Source organism: Balaenoptera physalus, assembly GCF_965194825.1.
Source record: "Balaenoptera physalus genome assembly, chromosome: 18".
NCBI classification, from domain to species: domain Eukaryota; kingdom Metazoa; phylum Chordata; class Mammalia; order Artiodactyla; family Balaenopteridae; genus Balaenoptera; species Balaenoptera physalus.
The window spans coordinates 19623226-19640138 of record NC_138899.1 but is presented as its reverse complement, the minus strand read 5'-3'; the positions used below and the strand labels follow the sequence as shown (position 1 = coordinate 19640138).

The window sequence follows — 16913 nt, the reverse complement described above, 5'->3', positions numbered from 1 at the left end:
AGATGCACATGAACCTGACAATCCCAGATATGGCAGAAGCATCTATGACCCCAGTTACCACCCCATCCTCTCCCTCCCCCATGGCAAGTGAGCCTGAGACTCAGGAGACCATGGACACAGTGGAAGCACTCACCATCCTGGTACTCCAGGCAGCAACACCAGTGAAAACAGCAGCAGCAAGGCACCAATGACCCTAGAGGCACAAGAAGCAACAATGAGTGCAGCAGGCTACACCTCTGACAGAGGTGGTGGAGGGCGGAAAGTACCAATTCTCGAATACAACCAGAGGCAGCTCAGATAAGAGAAACAAAAACTTGTGATATATCGCCACCTACTTGAAAGCAAAAGAATGGCCTCTAATTTCTAACCTGTTCAACCTTTAGAATCAAGGGGAAAAAAATAATAATAAAAGCTTTACCTAAAGAAGAAATGTGTGCACTACTTCAAATGTGCTGGCAGAGGAACAACTCATCAAGCACCATGAATAACCACAGTAACACTGTAACATAAAAAGAAAATAACAGTTCTCCAGAAACCAAACTTAAAGCATAGACTAGTACAATCTAACTAATAGAGAATTCAAAATATCGGTCATAAAGAAACTCAACAAACTATAAGAAAACTCAGAAAGGCAGTTCAATAAGCTCAAGAATAAAGTTAATGAATAGAAGGAATACTTTACCAAAGGATTGAAGCTCTAAAAAAGAACTAAACAGAAGTTCTGGAACTAAAGAACTCAATAAATGTGATGAAGAATGCATTAGAAAGCATTGGAAATAGAGCAGATGATATGGAGGAGAGAATTTGCGAACTCGAAGATAGAAATCTAGAAATAATACAGAAAGAAGAGAGAGAATTAAGATTTTTTAAAAGTGAGGAACTTATAAGAGAACTATCCAATTTGTTTAGTAAGGGCAACATTAGACTAGCAGGTATCCCAGAAGGAGAAGAGAGGGAGGAGGGAGCAGAGAGTTTATTTAAAGAAACAATAGCTGCAAACTTCCAAAACCTGAGAAAGGAACTGGATATACAAGTCTATGAAGCTAAGAGAGAACACCAAATTACTTCAATACAAAAGGACCTTCTCCAAGACACACTGTATTAAAACTGTCAAAAGTCAATGACAAAAAGAGAATCTTAAAGGCAGCCAGATTAAAAAAAGGATGGTAACCTACAAAGGAACTCCAGTTAAACTATTAGCAGATTTCTCAGAAGAAACTCTACAGGCCAGGAGGGAGTAAAGTGACATTCTCAAAATACTGGAAGATAAAAACTGTCAGCCAAGAATACTCTATTTAACAAAGTTAACATTCAGAGATGAATGAGAAATAAAGGCTTTCCCAGACAAACAAAAGCTGAGGGAGTTCATCACCACTAGACCTGACTTATAAGAAATGTTGAAAGGAGCTCTTCCACCAGAAACAAAAAGGCAAAAGTACACAAAACTTTGAGTAAGATGATAGGTTGACTGACAAAATCAGAAAATTCCAACTGTATATCAGACTAGGTTTTTAAACACTTTATTATAATATAAAGGTTAAAAGGGGGAAAAAAGCAGTAAAAATAACAATAGCTACTTCAATTTGGTAACAAATTCACAACATAAAAAAGAATAATTTGAAACACCAAAACACAACATGGGAAGAGGAAAAAAAACCAAATTCGTATAGTCAAATGAAGATAAGATGCTTTGAGAAGAAAAAAATAGTATTATATTTATGAAATGTTTTATACATACCTAATGGTAAACACAAAACAAAAATATAGAGATGAGACATGAAACATAAAAAAGAGGAAACTGAGAAAAACATCAAAGAAAACCACCATGCCAAAATTCAGATAGAAACACAAGGATAAAGAAACAGTGGAGATATAGAGCAACCAGAAAACCAAAGATAAAATAGCAGTACTAATTCCTCATTTACCAATTACCACCTTACATGTAAATGGATTGAATTAATCAATCAGAAGACACTGAGTGACTGGATGGATTAAAAAACAAAGTGACTGGATGGATTAAAAAACAAGACCCAACTATATGCTGCCTCCAAGAGACTCACTTCACCTCTAAAGAAAAATATAGGCTCAAAGTGAAGGAATAGAAAATGATACTCCAAGTAAATGTCAGCCAAAAGAAGGCAGGTATAGCCACATTCATGACAGACAAAATGGACTTCAAGCCAAAAAAGGTAACAAGACAAAGATGGGCAGTATATAATGATAAAGTGGACAATTCATTAAGAAGACATAACAGTTATTAATATATGTGCATCTAACATAGGATCACCAAAATATATAGATCAATTAGTAACAGACTTAAAGGGAGAAATTGACAACAACACGCTAATAGTAGAGAACTTTAACAACGCACTTATATCAATGGATGGATCATCCAGACAGAAAGTCAACAAGAAAACCATGGCTTTAAATGAAACATTAGACCAGATGAATTTGATAGATTTACAGAGAACACTCCATCAAAATAAAGCAGAATACACATTCTTCTCAAGTGCACCTGGAACATTCTCAAAAGTAGACCATATGTTGGGACACAAAACAAGTCTCAATGAATTTAAGAAGATTGAAATCAGAGCAAGCATCCTTTTATAGATAAAGAAAGGTAGAGAGAAAATTTGAATATATCACTTTTTGCCTGTAAAATTTTACATACAATACTTGATACTAAAAATAGATAAATGGACATTTTTATAACTGTATTCTATGGTTGCCTAACACAGCCAAGGTACACTCTCAAGGGCCACATGCTCATGAAGCCCTGGCTTGTGTATTGTTTAACCAGAAGAAGGGTGAATGGATTTTTGGTGGAAATAAATAGCATATGTCCAAAACAGAAATTTAATTAAAGCTTTCAGTCACCTTTACAATTTTAATTCCAACTAAAGGTTTTGAGTTTTTGAAAAGTTCTACACTTTAAAAAACAAACTTTAATCAATAATAACAGAAAATATGAAACACGCATTCCTTTCTTTTGTAAACTTTATGCTTTTTTACCTCTGTAGCTTAACTTCCATATTTTTTATTTGGGGGGTAAGTGTTCCCATTTCTCCTTTATCTTCACTTATATATACCATGTCTCCTATTCTCAAAGATGCAGAAAAATGCTCTCTCATTAATACAGGTTTTCCTGCTTGCTTTCCCTCTGACTTTACCCTTTTCAATCCCTAATTATACTTATCTCCTGTTTTCCCAAAGGACTTCACATGTTCCTCATTTTTGTCAGTCATAAAATTTTTTCCCCAATGACAGGTTTCAGTTTAATTACCTCTGAATCTAACTATAATGTACGTAGTATGGAGCTCGCAGGGCCCAATAAATATTTGATGAGTAAATTAATATCATTATTTTCTTTCCCACTGTTATGCTTATTTGCATTCCCAGTGTTGACTGAATTCCCCCATTTAATTAGACAATATATATCAGAGGACCAGCATAATCCCAGGTTCTATTTAATTCACTAAACAAAATATAATTTGATATGAATTTGTATGGTTAAATCATTAATTCAAATATATATTTTTTATAACTCAGAGAAATCCATTTGATGCGGCTTAATCTCCAACTCTGCCATGAGTACAGAAGGCATATAGGCATATGCTTCTGTAAACATTATTATATTCCGTACTTTTCTAAACTGAAAATTCTTTATCCACAAGTAGTATTGTTTCTTTAGCTGTGTGTATGTGATTTGCCTTGTGTTATCTCAGTTATGTTCCAAATCCCATTATATTTTAACTTAGGAAAGCATTATACAAACATGGAAAAGACTGGCTTGCTGGTTGACTCTATAATTGTTTCACATACCAGGTCGTCATGATTAATTAATTACTTTTATACCTTAAAATGAATACCAAATTAATGACACCCCATATTCTTAAACAAAACAATACTAGCACAACATTATTTTCTGGTTAAAGACCTTACTAAAGTACAAATATGTTTGCATACCTTATCTGTAATTGCAGTCACTGTAGTAGGAAAGTTGTTAACATTATGCATTGAACATTTAAAGAAATACTCATACTGAAAGAGATAATATTAGGCAGATAATTTAATTATTAGTTTGATTGCTTTTTAATCTGGCTCATCAGCCTTCTGCCTCAGTGCTTATCATAATTTGCATTCTTGTGGTAAACTTTAACTAAAATGACCAAAAAACTCAATATATTTCCTAAGTAATAAGTCTAACAACATAAAAAAAAATCCCCAAGATTGGATTTTATGTTGGTTGGATGTAGCCTTGCCTCAAAAATATATTATTTTATAATTGGAATCACTTTGTATGTCTATCAGTCTAAAACAGTATCTCTTACTACTCAATTGTTTTCTTTTAAGAACCCAACCCAAAATATTTTCAGGAAAATGGATTGTAATAGCTACTTGGTACTAAAAGATATTTTCTTATATATTCACCTACTGATATGTTCATCTACTTTTATTTCTTATGTGTTCATCTACATATATATTACATTACATAGACTCATCCACTTACAGTTAAAAAGAATTCTGAAATTATATACATCGACCTACAAAGAGATACATACAGTAGGTTCAATGAGCATATTTTCATAACATTTATCACAGTGAGATTCTATAATCATGAGACCACTTAACATATCTGTATGCTTTAAGTTTAAACACCAGCAGGTTAATTTTATAAATATAAGTTTTGCTTAATGGTTTAAATATTGGGACTATAAGTTAGTCAATGCGACAATGAACTATATGAAAAGTTGAAATTAATATAGGTGTTGCCAAGGTTGCATTATACTTTATATTGTATAGGCAATGTTGTTATTAGACTGTATTACAAAATTATCCATCTATTTATAATTTGGAACAAGAGAAATTGAAAAGCACTTGAAGATCTGGACAAGATGTGTACAGAAGAAAAGAGGATATGGTAACCCCAATTGTCCAGACTTGTCACGAACATTGATTTAAGTCTGTAATCACAGAATAACATTCAAATGGAGAAATAAGGAATTATTTAGTCAATTTTATCAATCTGGATAATCCAAGACTAAATCTCCTAATCTTGATCTTCAGTACCTGAGAGGATTTCAGACATCTTTGATTTTTATATAATTGCTTTAATTCCTTCTTTAACTTTTTCTTCATTGAAATTTGCTCTTCAAATGTATGCAACAAAGTGCTCTGGACATGGAATAAGTGCTAAAATGAATACGTTTAAAACATGTTCATGAAAGTAGATCATAGAAAAGCAAAGTGATTTACATATGTTCCTTTTGGAATGATAAGGAGATATATATATCTCCTTTTCTGCTTGCAATAGAAAAATATTTTCCCATGAAGCTTACTTTATTTCGCACTTGCATTGATTAGTGGAAGATCAGTAACTACATTGCCTCACAGAAATTTGAAAAATATAATACGAATATGTGTTTTTTAAAATTTTTAATTGGGAAAGTTAATACATCCCAACAACAATAACAACAAAACACTGCATATGTATATATGTATATAGCACTTTTAAAAAGCCATCTTGTTTCTTTAGGGAACTGGCAGATTCTAAGAAAATCAGTTAAATATAGTATACTTCCTGTGGTAATTGTATTACACAAAAAGGGATGAATTAAGATGTTATACATGTGGTATGCCATCTGCTTCTGTTTTTGTTATATTCATTATGTGCACCTGTTCTTATTCAGCTATAAGGAAGCACTTTATCTTAATTTACACATCAAAATATTGCAAAACAATCAATTTTGTATATATAAAAACTTCTTTTTTCCTGAAACCTGTGCTAAGATCAAAGAGTAACAGATTATCAAATTAAGGCTCTATCTTCAAGATAAAATTTCAAAAAATCTAGGTAGATAAGGGGGATCCAAATCACTCTAACAAAAAAAAAAGTCACTTAAAAATTTTTTTTTATCTCCAGTTTATTTTTTTAGACTAAGAGCTGAGTATGAAAGTCACAGCCAAAGCATTTCAAAATGGCCCAGGAGGATAGATGGGGACCACAGAGGATGGGTGGGCAAGACAAAGTTCTGGGAGTTAGGGGCCAGCTCAGGGCTGAGGCGAGGAGGGGACGTTGTTGTCTCAAGTTCTCCACAAGTGTCTGAGCATTGCACAGGTCCTAACTTCACAGAAGACAAAAGAGGGGCCAGCGCGTGCCCCACTGGGGTGCCTGGCCTGGTGCGGAAGGGGTCTGAAGCAGGAAGGGGAAGTCAAGGAAGGTCAGGGAGTTAAGGAGTGGGAAGGACTCTGTCCATCTGTACATTATATATAGCAATATAAAGTCTGTACATGCCTGCCTGGCACCCCAATGCCCACCCCTTGTCACCCTTGTCCACTGTCTGCCCCCCAGGGGATTTTTCAAAACTAATCAAAATTATACAGGCATCATTGTATGATTAATTCATCTGAGAGAGCTATGAAAACTGATCTTAGAAAGTTGTACTAAATATTTTTGTTGTATTTGACTGTGTTAATGTTATCTAAATGATAAACTTTTTATAAATATGTTTTGAAATAATGAGATAGATACACCTGTATATAAAAGTATCATTTAAAAGTATATGTTAAGTAATGATCATCCCAATGTTTTATTTTGAATTAGAATTATCAGACATAAAATTTATATTCTGAAAACAAACAGAATCAAAGGAATCTACCCGTATTTCAAGTGAATAAAAACTAATGGCACAGAAGAAAAAAAGAGATACTAATCCAAGTAGGTTTTGAACATAGGACAAATATTTGATTATGTACTGTCAGGCTAAAGATAAATACAACTACAAATAAATCTTGAAATCTAATTAATAAGTTTGTTTTTTCCAGTTTTATTGGTTCAGCATTCCTATACTTTGGTGAGTATTATAGAACTAGCAAATGAATAAATGTTTGATGTTGTTAAAAGATGGGGTTCTAAGCAGTGTGAGAAGAGAAAGGCAGATGGACAGATGGGGAAGGTAAGGAAGAACCATGGACTAATGAATTAAAAATTTAGAGGTATCAGTAGAAACTCATCACTCTTAATGTGCTCATACACATATACATCTATGTATATGAACATATATTTTTAGCTGTTTCTGGACAAAAATTCTGGTCTTGGTTTCTACATACCTCACTGAACGAATGAACCCAGTGCTCCTTGAAGCAATGGTTGATTCTAGGGCTGAGGCAGAGAGAGTTTTAAATGAGCCTGGAACAACGTCTTGTGCCTGAAGAATAAGGAAATGCACATAGCGTTTGTTATAATCTTAAGATCATAACAAAAGACACAGAAAGCAAGTAGGTGGTAATTTCACTGGCCAATTTGTAACAATTTAAAGCATTAAAATGAATAATGACAATAATGGATCGTAAGACACTAATATTAGACTCTGATTTCCCAATGACATACATACATACATAGATACATACATATACAGAAAATGCCAATTAATAAGTATCAAAGGAATGATAAAATTAGTAAAGTAAAAATTTACTACAATCATTGTAATAATTAATTGAGGCAAATATCAATAAATGCAAAACCAGTGGGTGAAATTTTTATGGACACAGAATAATTGCATAGTTAACATTATTTCCTCATCAAGGTGTAAATGAAATTTGGAGACACTCAGACACTACCTCAATCAAGAGATCAAAGTTTATATCAATAACAATGAAAATGACATCATGTGCCTTGGACTGTGATACACCAAAAAGGACACAGCTTCCCTTATGTAGTGTTCTTGCTCAATAATATGAATCTAATCATGAAGAAACATTAGAAAACCCAAATTAAGATTCTACAAAACAACTGGATATTATAGTGTTCAACAAGCAAACAATAAACAAACAATTATGTTAAGAAAGACAAAGAAAAATTGTTGAAGAGTTCTGCATTAAATGAAACTAAAGAACATATTAACTTAATTCAACTGGTGAAATTGGGAAAATTCTACAAAGTGGCATCATCAGGACTATTGAAAACCACCTCAAAACTATGTAAATAATTAATGAGTGTAAGGATATGAATCATATGTTCCATATTTCATGAAAAAATGTAAACCAATCAAACAGAGGAGTGGTAAGTAATTTGTAGATCGGGGAATTTGAAACCTAGAAGTCCACAGGGAATAAAAAAGAACAAAGAGAAGTCAAGCAGTTCAACCTGAAGAACTCATAATTTTTCTGGGATTGGTTGCACAGCTACCATAGAAAGTGGCTAAGAGGCAGAATGTGAAAACAATTGTTTTTAAGTCTTTTAAAGACATTTATATATGCAGCATTACCCAACAGGATACCCGGAATGCAGTTTCTACAGAAATTAAACAAGACTGTTCTTAGATTCAGACACCCAAGGCGCCAACATTGTAGGTAAAACTGGTGCCATTATAAATTTGGGGAATTAAGAGGAAGTCCTCATACTGAATATTGAGGCCCCTGAATCCACCTTCATTTTTAAAAATAATCTCCCAGTTTGGAGATTACAGGACACTATAGATATTTGGGAATTCCCATTTTGTGTTTTCTATTTCACTATTCATTTCTGCTTTAATCATTATTATTCTGTTTCTTCTGCTTACTTTGTGTTTAATGTGCTCATTTTAATCTAGTATCTTAAGGTGAGGTCATAATTCAAGAATTTTTGCCTTTTGTAATATAAATATTTAGTGTTATAAATTTCTGCCTAAGTATTGCTTTAGAGACACTCCACAAATTCTTATACATTGTGCTTTAATTTTTATTCAGTTTATAATACATTTTAATTTCCCTTTTAATGGGTTCTTTAATCAGGTTATCTACACAGGTGTCATTTAATTTCCAATACATCAGGATTTCTCCAGAGTTCTTTCTGTTATTGCTTTCTAATTTGATTCTATTGTAATCAGATAACATATTTTGTTTGGCTCAAAATCTTTAAAATTTATTGACACTTGTTTTTGTGCCTGAATATTCAGTTCTTGATAAATGTTCCATTTGCACTTTACAAAGAATATACATTTGGCTATTATTGGGTAGAGTGTTCTATAAATGATTAGTTCAAGTATTGATAGATCAATAGTGTCATTAAAATATTCCATATCTTATCTGTCTACTTGTCCTATTAATTAATTAAGAATGGGTGCTGGATCTTCCAACTGTAATGGTAGATTTGTCTCTTTTTGTATTTTTTTCAGTTTTTTATTCATATATTTTGTATATCTGTTTTTAGGTAAGTAAATAAAAATTTATAATTGGGGCCCTTCCTAATGAATTGACTCCTTTATCCTTGTGAAATAACCCTGTTATCCCTAATAACATTCTTTGCTCTGAAATCTACTTTACTGATGTGAATATAGCCACTCCAGCTTTGTTTTGAACTTGTGATAGCATGGTCTATACTTTTACATTCTTTTTTAAAATCTTGTATTTATATTTAAAACGCAATTCTTGTAGGTAGCATATAGCTGGGTCAAGGCTTTTTTAATTGGAGTGGTTAAAAGATTAACATTTTATGTGATTATTGATATAGTTAGGTTTTAGTCTTTCATCTTGCCGTTTGTTTTCCATTTCCCATCTTTGCTTTGGTAGTCTACTGGTTACTTTAGGATTAAGAGACTACATCTTTAATTTATCATGGTTTACATTCAAATGATACTATGTAACTTCACACATAGCATAAAAATCTTACCATAGCATACTTCCATTTTTGCTCACCTAACCTAGAGAGAAGTTGGCCCAGAGTAGGCATTATTATTTTCTGAATGAAGGAGGGAGCTTAGAAAATGATTCAATCCTTGCATAGTGTTCCAAGCTGAAGGTGGTCATGTCTCGAGAGCATCTCTTTCATAGTCCAATGGAAGGAAGATTAAAAAGCAAACATGGCCTAAGCTTCATTGTGGCAATATCTAGTTTTGAGTCAGTTTGGGTAAGATATTTTATTTCTTTGTTTTTCTTTTGTTTCATTTATGAATTTGTAAAATTAGACATTTTATTTACATTATTTTGAAAGTTGAATTATATACTTGGTCACCTATAAGGTCGTTGAATTGACCATTGGTTTCTTGGCCTTATTCTCCCTCCCATCACACCATTCTTTCTGTCTTTTTCCTCCTATCTCTTGTTAATTTCTTGCTCCCTCTCCTCTCCTCTTCCCTATGGCCACCATTTCTTCCCTTTCCCTTGCATTCTTTCTTTCCCTGTGAATCTCTCTTCTCCACCTCTTTCCTTGTTCCTTTTCCTTCTTTCTTTTCTCCTTCTCTCCTTCTATTTCCCTCTTCTTTCTTTTCTCTTTCTTTTCTCTCTACTCTCTTATTCTTCAAAAATACAAAGTTCATTACTCTAGTGAACTCTAAAACACAATGCTCATAAATTTAACAGATTTTTACAAATTAATGCTCACAAACCATATGCTAAGTATTATATTAAATGCTGGGGAATAAGGTAAAGCAGTGTGATAAAATATCTGCCCTCACAAAGATTAGAATCTGCCAGAGAAGAAGGTATTTTACCAAAAAAAGACAGGTGTGAAGCTAAGACTTATGGTGTTAACTAATACATATCAGTACATTAGATTTTAAAATTGAATATTCTAAATAAAATTTTAAAATAAAACATCTTTGATTTTCTAATAACACCAATTTTGTTTGACACTTGGGCTATTTGTCTTAAGAATTAGGTCTTAAGAACTTGCCCTAAGAAATTAAAAATCCTGTAAAAAAAAACCCACTTTATATACCATAGGAATAGGATATGTTCTGTGTGTGTGTGTATGTAAAAGAGAGACAGACAGATAGAGAGAGAAACAGAGACAGAAAAAAATAATCAGCTACTTGCCAATAGGATTGGTATTCAAGCAAGCACCTGATATCTTCCCTCAAGCAAAAGAAAAGAAAAAAAATTTCCAATACCAATCCACATTATATAAGTACAGAAATTCAAAAGGAACCTCCTCTTCCCCCATACACAAACACAAAACAAAAATCTTCTGAACTTGTTCTTCTGCACCCTAGGACATTAAAAAGTCCTTGAAGTTCACAAAGTTTTATTTGTGTATCATTCTGTGAGGTTATTTCTATCTTATTCTGGTGATTGTGGAAATGTCAGGGGATTCCTGTTCAACAGTAAATAAGCAATACCTACAAAGACAACAGTTCCGTTTATCTACCTCCTAAATAGCTCTTAAATTTAGCTTCATATTGGCTACCACAGTCCTAGCTCAATCTTTTATTTCTCACCTGGAAAACTATAATATCTTCCTAACAGAGAATCTAGATTCTACCATACCATCCTCTGCAGTATTACCACAAAGATTTGGTGTCGTTTGTTTTAAAATTTTTATCTGCTTATAAAAGTATAGTAGATTTTTTAAAGTAATTTACGTGGAGTTCAAATCCAGACTTGATACAATCTGTAAATGATGGAAGTTATTTAACCTTTTCAAACTGTATTCTCATCTATAAATGGAGATTGATAATAATTACTTCATAGAATTTTTGTGAGAATTATATATGGTGTGGATGTAAAGTGCTTCTCATATTACATAGAATCAAGTAAATTCTCAATGAATATTTGTTTTTGTGAGTGCTTTGCTGCTCATGGTAAATAATTTGGAAACTAAGAAAAAGAATCATGAAGGACGTAGAAATAATACTTAGTAACCCATTAATGCTTTACAGAAATTTCAGGTTTTTTTCTAGTCCGTTACTGCAAATGATGCACTAATGACAGTTAATATTTAGGCCTACAAATTAAATTTATATTCTCTTATTTGAAATAACACTTTTTAAAAATAAATTTTTAGGCACTTTTAATCATCATCTATTTTTAACCAAACTGTATAATGATTGCTTAAAATGAAACTTGATATCTAATATTCCTCTCCCAGCCTCTACTTCCTCCCCTACTGCTTTCTGGCTATTCTTCCATATTTTTTTCCTCCAGATGAACTTAAAGGAGATTTAACATATTTGAAATATTGACTTTCTTACTCCAGAAACATAATGTATATCTTATTCAAAACTCTTTTATTATTTCCCAGTACATTTTTAGCTCTTGTATGTGGGTCTTGAATAGTTTTCTTAGGCTTATTCTACTTTTTATATAGTATTGTTATTATAAAACAAGTGAGTTCATCATTAAATATTCTAAGTTGTTAATGTAGGTGTATGGATAAGCCACGGTTTTAATTTGTCAGGTGATTTTGCTTCATATTTTGGTTGACAATCATATCTGCAAATATCGTCAATTTTGCTGCTTTGTTTTTTATCATTTTTAATTTTGAGAAAAGGTTTGTGGTATTAAATATTTGGAGTAAGTGAATTCCAAAAAATGTATTAATGTTGATTTCTTGACTGTGAATGTTAAATAGTTTGTGTGGTGAAATCCAAGTTCAAACTAAACTTTGCTTATATTTTTGAAGTCACTGATCTACTATCTTCTAAAGAACCAATATAAAATAAAAAGTTAAAAACATAAAAGAAATTAAAAATCTTTGACACAATTTAAAAAATAAACATTATTTATTAGTATACTTGCAAAAAAATAACCAATAAAGGTACCAAAATTATTATTTATGCAGAAATAATCTGCACATCTCCTCTTTGAAATACTTAAATAAATTCTCCACATACTCTTTGTGTTTCTTCTATATGTGATTCTTCTCTCATGTCTAAATTATTCTTTCTGCAATTCATGTTAGATATACCTTAGAAATTCTGAACCTAGTTTATTGGCTAAATTTCTGTCATATTTCATGTCTTTGCTGGTTTGCAGCTCATTCTAAGAGAATTCTGCAATTCAATATCTTATGTGACTAATAAGTTGTGTCCATTCTGTTCTGCGGCATGGTTGTTAATTTATTGATGTGTGTGATCTAGACTAAATGAGGAGTTTTAGAAATAGCGTGGGTCTCAGAAATATTTTTTTCTTTGATGAAATTAGTGGTGCTCAAGATATATGGAAAGGAGTATGTGTTCTCTTACCCATTCTTGAAAATTATAATAGAGTCTGTATTTTTGAAATGACTTGTTTATTGAAAACTGATTAAAGAATAGTCACCTGACGTTGACTAGAAAACTTGCTGAATTTTGCATCTAGAATATTTTTCTATTTGTCTTGAATAAACATTTCATATGAGGTGAGTTAGAGCTAAAAAACAAAACAAAACAAAGCATTAAATTGAAACTCTTTGATAACTTTTTTGTCATCTGCTAGCAAATATTTGTATCTGTGGTAGACTCTTGCTTGACAATTTGTTCTTTGTAACATATTCCCTAAAGGGAATATTGTAGTGAATGCAGCCTCACCTCCTTCACTTATTTTATTAGAAGGTTATGCTGTACACCTAGAACAATCTAATAATTGTGAATGACCAAAGTCTTTGTTGGTTCTGAATAGCATATAAAACTAATTTTCCAAAACTTAACTTTTGTTTTTAGAGACACTACTCTGCTTTTAGATTTCCCCACTTCAGTAAATGGAAACTTTATCCTTCCAGCTGCAAACTCCACCATAACTGTGTCCTAAGCTACCATCACTCATCTGTATTGTTCCCATAACTTTCTCCTTGTTTTTCCCTTTTCTCTTCTATAGTCTATGCTCCATACAGCGGTTAAAATAATTAAAATGTAAAACAAATACGGCACTCATCTGTATCAAATTTACTTTTTAAAATGTATATATATATATATATATATATATATATATATATACACATATTTTTTTAAGATTCTGTTCCCATATAGGTTGTTACAAAATATTGAGTATAGTTTCCTCTGCTATACAGTAGGTCCTTGCTGTTTATCTATTTTATATATAGTAGTGTGTATACGTTACTCTCAAATTCCTAATTTATCCCTCCCCCCCACCTTTCCCCTTTGGTAACCATAAGTTTGTTTTCAATGTCTGTGAGTCTGTTTCTGTTTTGTAAACAAGTTCTTTTGTATTATTTTTTTAGATTCCATATATGTGATATCATATAATATTTGTCTTTCTCTGTCTGACTTACTTCACTTAGTATGATAATCTCTAGGTCCATCCATGTTGCTATAAATGGCATTTTTCATTTTTTTTGGCTGAGTAGTATCCCACTGTATACGTATGTACCACATCTTCTTTATCCATTCATCTGTAGATGGACTTTTAGGTTGCTTCCATGTCTTGGCTATTGTAAATAGTGCTGCAATCTTCCCAATTAATTAAGAATTTTATTCATAGTGGTTTTTTTCCCCAAGACCACTGAGGCTCTAAATATAATATTCACCATCATCACCAACCCCAAACATACACGCACACACAACAAACACACACACAGAGCACTTCCCTTACCTTTATCTTCCACTATGTCCCCTTTGGAAACCATGCTCTAGGCTGTCTGGAATCTGTGATATTCCTAACTAAAACACACCTGTTACAGTCTTGCCACAGGTCCTCGGCACATCCCAGTTCCTCTCACTAGAATTATATTCTCCAGATATCTTTATTTCGGGCCCTGTCATTTCCATTATGTTTCTGTTCAGATGTCTATGTAGTAGAGAGATCTTTACTGTCCATTTTATATAAAATCATAATCAAACAACCCATCTACTCCCCCTTATTATTCTGTAACTTCTATGATAGAATGAAAAATAAATAGGTAATGAGTGAAAAAAATAGGTATGCACAAACTGCTGAAATAATTCTACAATTCAATTGACTCTCAAAAGTAAAAGTTTAGCATTCCTTTCAATTATGAATGTAGGCAACAAAGTGGAGTAATATGAGTAGTATCTGTAACTTCGTCACAAATATAAATCATGATAATGTTCTATCACATTATGGTCTTTACAGGATACTCATGTTTTTAGGCTCCTCCCTACTGAGAAATTATGGTTCTTATTAAACCTGCCACTGGATCACACATGATTGCCATAGTATCCACCTGGGTTCTCTGCTTTTGGAACAAAAAAGGGTGTTTGGAAGTGGCACCATGTTGCTTTCTTTCAATTTGACCCTCATTCTAATTTCTAAGTGGGATTTCTCAGATTTTCTGGCATATGGCTAACATCTGTGCTGATTGCCACTATTGATTCAAACATCTTCCTAATTCAACATTTCCTCCGTTATTCTCAATAGGAATCTTAGCAGCGTGTGAATTTACTGGGTGGGGGATGGAGACTGACACACTAGTGCTTATGGCTCATGATGTCATCTTACCAATACCTAATAAAATGATCTTTCTATCTCACAAGTTTGATCAACCCACTCATGATTCCAACCAAAAATGGTTCTAAGTTGCCTTCATCACAAAGTACAAATGCCTCAGCTTGGTGTACAGAAAACTTCTTCCACTCACCTCTGCAATATAATCTCACTTTTCTGATTCGTATTTTATCTTGTAGCAATAAGAAGAAGAAGCCTTTTTTGAGGCTAATTTTCTTTGTGCCATATATCAAGCTAAGGGCTTTATTAGAAATTATCTCATTTCATCCATAATAACGTTATGAGGGTATGTCCTATTATTATCCCCAAGTTACAAGTAAGAAAAATGAATGTTATGAGGTTAAGTAAATTACTCAAGGTCACACAACCAACCGATATAAAACACAGGATTTGGACCACACCAGTTGACTTTAGAGCCAAAGATCTTTAGTGTGTACATTACAGTAACATCCTGTGAGTCCCTGTGCCTCCCTGCCATGCTTGTCTGCACATCTGACACAGCGCTGGCCCCATTATATTTACTGAGTTATAAACCTGCATGCATAAAAGGAAATGTGCTTATTTATTTCTTTAAACCAGTATCTATTGGTTTTATATGTTGCAATTTTAATATCTTAAGTACCTAACAAATTAGAATAATTTTATAATTTAATAGTAAAAATTCAGTTTATTAAGATTATACTCCTTTCAAGATTGAATTAAAAGAAGAGACAGAAGCTCTGATTCTTAAACAAAATAAAGTGAAACTCTATTAAAGAATTAGGTACATTTCCAGCTGCATTATTAGAAGCTTACATTTTAAATTAGAACAAAGGTAAAAAATCAAACCATAACAACCAACTTGTTTTGCCCCCAAAGATCACCTCTCCCTGGAGGTTTCCCTAAAGCTATTTCTTATTTTAAGTAGATGTCTAGCTTTGCTACTGCTGTTTCTCAGGGGAACAAAGATGCAACATCCTGATAAATTTAACATTTTTTATACTGAGAATGCCTCCCAGGAGATACAACCACTTGCAGCAATGGATGCAGAATCCTGGTAAACATGTTGTGAAAGCAACTCTTAGAGGAGACCAAAAGCATCAGCATAAGCTACTTTTCTCTCCCCTGAAGCCAGTATTTGACTTCTAGCATGACATCCTCCTAAGAGTTTCAGAGGATTCATCTGTCTATATAGATCAGTTTGTAAATTTTAAATGAGACATTCATGATAAAATTTTTGATAGTTCTTATTTACTTTATCCAATATTAATAAACCACTAGTCTTTACCCTGCTTATTATTCAGAACAATCTGTGAGGCATTTAAAAATGCAGATATCCCCTGTGTCTTACTTCTGAATCAGAGAGTCTCCAGGTAGATATTTAAAGACTTTCTGTAATAAACAGTAAAATTCTTTCTTAAAATTCCAGGTTCAGAATTACCTTAATTCATTTTTATAACAGTTTGAAGGGAAAGGGCAAAGGCAGACTATGCGGATATTACTTAGAGTAGGATGTAGAAACCCAGTCATGTCTCCAGAGTGTGGGATTACTGTAGTGAGCTAGTACACCCCAAAATGGCAATCATATATGATCAGAGACACAATGCAAACTCAACATCTACCTATCTCTCATGGGGTAACTGAGAGCAATCAAGCTCATAGGCAGCAAGTATAAAATCAGAATATCTATCCATCTACCTACAGTGAAAAATAAAACTCTCAAGTTAGAATTCTCTCATATAAATAAATTCTCTCATATAAATAACTTTTGATAG

The 16913-nt window shown here is 32.7% G+C and overlaps 1 long non-coding RNA gene across 1 annotated transcript in view; it reads right to left on the bottom strand.

The window, feature by feature from the left end:
- Positions 1-11314, bottom strand: part of LOC309647397 — a 234314-nt gene extending 223000 nt beyond the window's left edge. The window contains exons 1-2 of the long non-coding RNA XR_014256014.1: positions 7111-11314; positions 134-193 (exon numbers count right to left, since the gene is read on the bottom strand). This is a non-coding gene — a long non-coding RNA (uncharacterized lncRNA). The remainder of the gene's footprint in view (positions 1-133; positions 194-7110) is intronic.
- Positions 11315-16913: the final 5599 nt, after the last annotated feature.